The sequence below is a fragment of the Poromitra crassiceps genome, assembly GCF_964638095.1.
Source record: "Poromitra crassiceps genome assembly, chromosome: 26".
Lineage (NCBI taxonomy): Eukaryota > Metazoa > Chordata > Actinopteri > Beryciformes > Melamphaidae > Poromitra > Poromitra crassiceps.
The window spans coordinates 10,559,680-10,566,627 of NC_139640.1; positions in this window are offsets into that span (position 1 = coordinate 10,559,680).

A 6,948-nucleotide genomic window follows, 5' to 3' on the forward strand; every position below is an offset into this window, starting at 1 on the left:
GAACAAAAATGCACTCTTGAAGCTAAATAAATCCAAAACCAACAAGTTAATTATTTAAATTTCTACCTCAATGTAGAACAGCCATTTCTTACACATGAGATTACTTTTGGCCTTTTAGTCATAAAGATTATTGAAAGATATTCCATATTCCAGACTGAAATGCTATAACAGAAGAATATTGGCCAGAATGACATGAACATTTGGACACTTATTCAGCGGGTATCTTGCATGTTGAGTTCAGGTGCACTGTAAAAAAAAAAAAAAAATCCATCGCGGGCCACACAGGGGGCCGTATGTTGCCCATGTGTGCTTTATAGTAACGTTCAGTCAGAACTCATTTATAATTAAGCCCATAGTTAATGAACTAATCATGTACAAAACACACACACAGTCACATATTTTATATACTGTATATGTTGTAAGCCTAATTTTTGCCATCACAGCTGCTTTTTACATGTATGGGATAATACAGGCTAATATACAAGGTGTCCCAAGCTCTGAGTCATTATAAACTCAATTAGCTACAGAAGCTAATGTTCACATTCAGTCCTTGTATATTTCTCTCATGTGTTCATCATTCCTTTCCTCCTCTGTGTGTGTGTGATTGAGAAATGAGATGCAGGTGGTGTTCATCCTAATTGGCCTGGTCAGGTGTCAGATTGCTGCTGGCTGATTGGCTGGTGGAGAGCATTTAAGCCAGCTGATGCCATCCTGTCGCTCCTTGCTCTCCTCATTCCCAACGATGATGGCTGCTGTGCTGACTGCTGTGTTCTGTCAGGTAGGAACTGTGTAGACCTACTTTAGTAGTTATGCAGAACTTTATTAAGATGTGTCTTTATCTTGGTAGACCTGTGCAGTCTAAACTGTAAATAGTTACCTTCCAGATCTACACTTTTGTACACTGTAAATAACACTTACCCAAGTAGGGGGAGAAGCCCTTTAGTTTTTTGTAACATTTTCTCATGTTTATTTTGTAGGAGCTTATAGGTAAGAGCTGTGTCTTATTTAATCCATCATTTTCTTTTCTTAGGTAAATTTAAGGTTGGGGATTAGTTTGATTGGTTAGTTGTGTTGGGGCCATGCTGTGCTCTGAAACTAAACCTGCTACTTGTGAACTTGTGATGGTGGTTTGGCTGATCATCCTTGGGAGTGGGAAGAGTGGGGGCACTTTTGTGTTGCGGTCCGGTTCCCCGAGGCCGGTTCCTAACATAATTGGGTGCTCATCTGCTTTTCTCATTCGTCAGCACGTCGTGAGTGTGTGTGTATATATATATTTTATGTTTGTCTGGTGGGCAGTCTTTGTGCAGGTGGTAAATGGTGTGCATGGAGCTGAGGAAGCTCATGGTGGTAAAGCTGGTGGAGATGTTTGTTGGAGGAGGAGCCGGTCAGAGGGGACCAGTAAGACTGAGGAGGGGCGTGACAAGGCAGGGCCGTCAGTAGCACCATTTCTCCTTTCTGTGTAGACTGCTACCCTACAAGAGTCTCCGTACATAGACTTGCCTGTGACTCTGACTCCCAAGCCGTCTAAATCAGCGATACAGACGTATTTACAAGTGTCACAGAAACATTTCAAAGCCACATATTGAGAAGAAGAGTTCATAGCTTCTCGACATCGGGGTTAGAAAGCTCGTCGCTGCTCATAAATGCCTCTTTTAATCTGAAGTCTGTGCTGGTGATATTTTTTACCGAGCTTTCGGCCAGAGTGGCGCTGTTGAGCGCTCTGACGGCTGGGAGCTCTAACCTGGAAAAAATATCACCAGCAGACTTCAGATGAAAAGAGGCATTTATGAGCAGCGTCGAGCTTTCTAACTCCGACGTCGAGAAGCGATGAACCCTTCTCAATATGTGGCTTTGAAATGTTTCTGTGACACTTGTAAATACGTCTGTATCACTGATTTAGACGGCTTGGGAGTCAGAGTCACAGGCAAGTCTATATACGGAGACGGGACTCTTGTAGGGTAGCATAGTCTACACAGAAAGAGGAGAAACGGTGCTACTGACGGCCCTGCCTTGTCACGCCCCTCCTCAGTCTTACTGGTCCCCTCTGACCGGCTCCTCCTCCACAAACATCTCTCTCCACCAGCTGTACCACCATGAGCTTCCTCAGCTCCATGCACACCATTTACCACCTGCACAAAGACTGCCCACCAGACAAACATATAAAATATATATATATACTCAGACGACGTGCTGACGAATGAGGAAAGCGGACGAGCCCCCAATTATGTTAGGAACCGGCCTCGGGGAACCGGACCGCAACACAAAAGTGGCCCCACTCTTCCCACTCCCAAGGATGATCAGCCAAACCACCATCACAAGTTCACAAGTAGCAGGTTTAGTTTCAGAGCACAGCATGGCCCCAACAACAAACTAATCCCCAACCTTAAACTTACCTAAGAAAAGGATGGATTAAATAAAAGACAGCTCTCACCTATAAGCTCCTACAAAATAAACATGAGAAAATGTTACAAAAAACTAAAGGGCTTCTCCCTCCTACTTTACTTGGGTAAGATGTTAGTGTACAAAAGTGTAGTGTAGAGCTGGAAGTAGCTATTTACAGTTTAAACTGCACAGGTCCACCAAGATAACACATCTTAAAGTTCTGAAGAACTATGTAGGCCTACACAGTTCCTACCTGACAGACCACACAAAGAGCCATCATAGTTGGGAGTACAGTGAGTGGACTCTTTCCTCAATTACACACTAAGGCAAGGAATGATGTGGACACAAACGTTTAAATGCTTTGACTAATAAGTTTTGAATGATAGCCCAAACTTTTATTCACAACTTCCTGTATTGTTGAATGGGTTTGGGGAGGTTTGGGGATGCCATCCCTTGCAGTCATTGCCACCGATGATGGCTGCTCTGCTGACTCTTTGTTCTGTCAGGTGAGGTAGGAACTGTGTGGGCCTACTTTCGTAGTTCTTTAGAACTTTTAAGATCTGTCCTTGTCTAGGGAGACTTGTGCAGTCCAAACTGTAAATAGCTACCTTCCAAATCTATACTTTTTTACACTAAATAACTCTTACCCAAGTAGTAGGAGGGAGAAGCCCTTTGGTTTTGTAACATTTTCTCATGTTTATCTTGTAGGAGCTTATAGGTGAGAGCTGTGTCTATTTTTTTTTTAATCCATCCTTTTCTTAAGTAAGTTTAAGGTTGGCGATTAGTTTGATTTGTTGATGTTGGGGCCATGCTGTGCTCTGAAACTAAACCTGCTACTTGTGAACTTGTGATGGTGGTTTGGCTGATCATCTTTGGGAGTGGGAAGAGTGGGGGCACTTTTGTGTTGCCGTCCCCTTCCCCGAGGCCGGTTCCTAACATAATTAGGGGGTCGCCCGCTTTTCTCGTTCTTCAGCACGTCGTCTGAGTATATATATATTTTATATGTTTGTCTGGTGGGCAGTCTTTGTGCAGGTGGTAAATGGTGTTAGTCAAGGTGGCTTTGCATGGAGCTGAGGAAGCTCATGGTGGTAAAGCTGGTGGAGATGTTTGTTGGAGGAGGAGCCGGTCAGAGGGGACCAGTAAGACTGAGGAGGGGCGTGACAAGGCAGGGCCGTCAGTAGCACCGTTTCTCCTCTTTCTGTGTAGACTGCTACCCTACAAGAGTCTCCGTACATAGACTTGCCTGTGACTCTGACTCCCAAGCCGTCTAAATCAGTGATACAGACGTATTTACAAGTGTCACAGAAACATTTCAAAGCCACATATTGAGAAGAAGGGTTCATCGCTTCGACGTCGGAGTTAGAAAGCTCATCGCTGCTCATAAATGCCTCTTTTCATCTTAAGTCTGTGCTGGTGATATTTTTTCCAGGTTAGAGCTCCCAGCCGTCAGAGCGCTCAACAGCGCCACTCTGGCCGAAAGCTCGGTAAAAAATATCACCAGCACAGACTTCAGATGAAAAGAGGCATTTATGAGCAGCGTCGAGCTTTCTAACCCCGATGTCGAGAAGCTATGAACTCTTCTTCTCAATATGTGGCTTTGAAATGTTTCTGTGACACTTGTAAATACATCTGTATCACTGATTTAGACGGCTTGGGAGTCAGAGTGACAGGCAAGTCTATGTACGGAGACTCTTGTAGGGTAGCAGTCTACACAGAAAGAGGAGAAACGGTGCTACTGACGGCCCTGCCTTGTCACGCCCCCCCCTCAGTCTTACTGGTCCCCTCTGACCGGCTCCTCCTCCAACAAACATCTCCACCAGCTTTACCACCATGAGCTTCCTCAGCTCCATACAAAGCCACCTTGACTAACACCATTTACCACCTGCACAAAGACTGCCCACCAGACAAACATAAAATATATATATACACACACACACTCACAGACGACGTGCTGACGAATGAGAAAAGCAGACGAGCACCCAATTATGTTAGGAACCGGCCTCAGGGAACGGGACCGCAACACAAAAGTACCCACTCTTCCCACTCCCAAGGATGATCAGCCAACCACCATCACAAGTTCACAAGTAGCAGGCTTAGTTTCAGAGCACAGCATGGCCCCAACACAACTAACCAATCAAACCAATCCCCAACCTTAAATTTACCAAAGAAAATGATGGATTAAATAAGAGACACAGCTCTTACCTATAAGCTCCTACAAAATAAACATCAGAAAATGTTACAAAAAACTAAAGGGCTTCTCCCCCTACTTTCTGCTACTTGGGTAAGTGTTATTTACAGTGTACAAAAGTGTAGATCTGGAAGGTAACTATTTACAGTTTAGACTGCACAGGTCTACCAAGATAAAGACACATCTTAATAAAGTTCTGCAGAACTACTAAAGTAGGTCTACACACAGTTCCTACCTGACAGAACACAGCAGTCAGCACAGCAGCCATCATCGTTGGGAATGAGGAGAGCAAGGGGCGACAGGATGGCATCAGCTGGCTTAAATGCTCTCCACCAGCCAATCAGCCAGCAGCAATCTGACACCTGACCAGGCCAATTAGGATGAACACCACCTGCATCTCATTTCTCAATCACACACACACAGAGGAGGAAAGGAATGATGAACACATGAGAGAAATATACAAGGACTGAATGTGAACATTAGCTTCTGTAGCTAATTGAGTTTATAATGACTCAGAGCTTGGGACACCTTGTATATTAGCCTGTATTATCCCATACATGTAAAAAGCAGCTGTGATGGCAAAAATTAGGCTTACAACATATACAGTATATAAAATATGTGACTGTGTGTGTGTTTTGTACATGATTAGTTCATTAACTATGGGCTTAATTATAAATGAGTTCTGACTGAACGTTACTATAAAGCACACATGGGCAACATACTGTGTGGCGGGTATGTGTTAGAGGGTACACACAGGAAAATACTGTCACAGAGGACTAAGAGATCATTTACCATCTAGCTACTGACTGACTTGCTGGTGTTAAATTAAGTTAACCTCTGAAGCCATACAGCCTAGAGACTAGATGCACACAAACAACATAATTTTAGTCTGTTACATAATAATAATAAGTACAGACAGTTTTATAATACACAGTGTTTTATTGACCTGTTTACAGTCCAAAAGAAAAGACTGACAGCATTGTTCTGCTCATGGGGTCGAGGCTCAGGAGATCTGGTTCTCTGCTGGCAGAACCGAACCGTTAACTGAGAACACAGTAAGCTACACAGAACTGTCACATGTCTGCGAGACAGAAGAGAAGAACATTCAGAGCTGCTCAGATATTGAATCTCATCACTAAAAATATTTACTTACAAAGATTACAGTGAAACAGGTTGGAACGTTAAATTCACACAATTGATACAGAACCGTCCTTCACCATGCCAAAGCTAGATCAGTATAGAACAGACCCAGCAGAATCGAGAGCCTCCAGAACCTCGGCATACAGAACCTATAGCCTCTGCAGCACAGAAGATCTGGAAAGTGTGGAGGGAATGATACAATTTTTCATTATTATTATGCTATTCTATGTCTTGAATATGTGTTGTGTTTTCTTGTTTTATAATGTAAGCTCATGATCTGCAGTTCTCTTATGACCCTGAGATTAAGTGGCCAGTTTAATTGGACTTAAACTTTGTATCTCTGGAACCTGGCAAATGTGCTAAACTCCAGAAAAAGTGGCGTATCCATTTAAACAAATGGACATTTCTCAACTCTCTGGTCTCAGATACTTACAATAATTTCTACCACAGAAAGTAGATCCTACAACCCGACCTTACAGAAACTAGACCTTATAGAGTGCCAAAGCAAGGGATTTCATCCGCCATTCATTTTTCGATAGACATTTTGTAAAATGGAGGATGAAATTGTTCGGTTCCTATGCCTAAGCCAGAAGAGGGTGTGACTTTGGCACGCTATAGAACACCACCTAACGGAGACTAGACCTTATAGAACATCAGCGTACAGAACATAGTCCTGAAGAAACCTTACACCTTACAAAAGCTGGACTTACACAACGTCACTATACAAAACCTAGGACCACTCAGAACTTGTACCTTAGAGCAGTAGTGGTTCTCAAAGTGGGGTCACCAGCAAAAAGAGGGCTAATTTATTTTCACTAATTCCATTCTTAAGTAACAATGACAGAATCTATGACATGGGGTTTCATATACACTTTCTGTAATATAACATCTAAAAGCAAAAAACTTAACAGATGGGGGACCCTGGGACAAAATCTTATCAGATGGGGGGGGTCTGTGGTCTAATTTGTGTCAGTTGAGGGGTGCTTGATGTGAAAAAGTTTGAGAACCACTGCCTTAGAGAAGCTAGAATCAGAACAGAACCTCAATGTAAAGAACACAGCACCTAGAAACACAGACACACTGTGGCCTTCACAACTAGTTACTGGATCTTTAGACGCTTCGACGGGAGCAGAAGCGGGAGGGGCCAGAGCCACGTGAGATAGTAAGAGTCGCGTCATCTCCATCCACTCCAATAGACCTTTTTATTTGTTTCTTTTTTTTAACCTCGTGATAGTTCC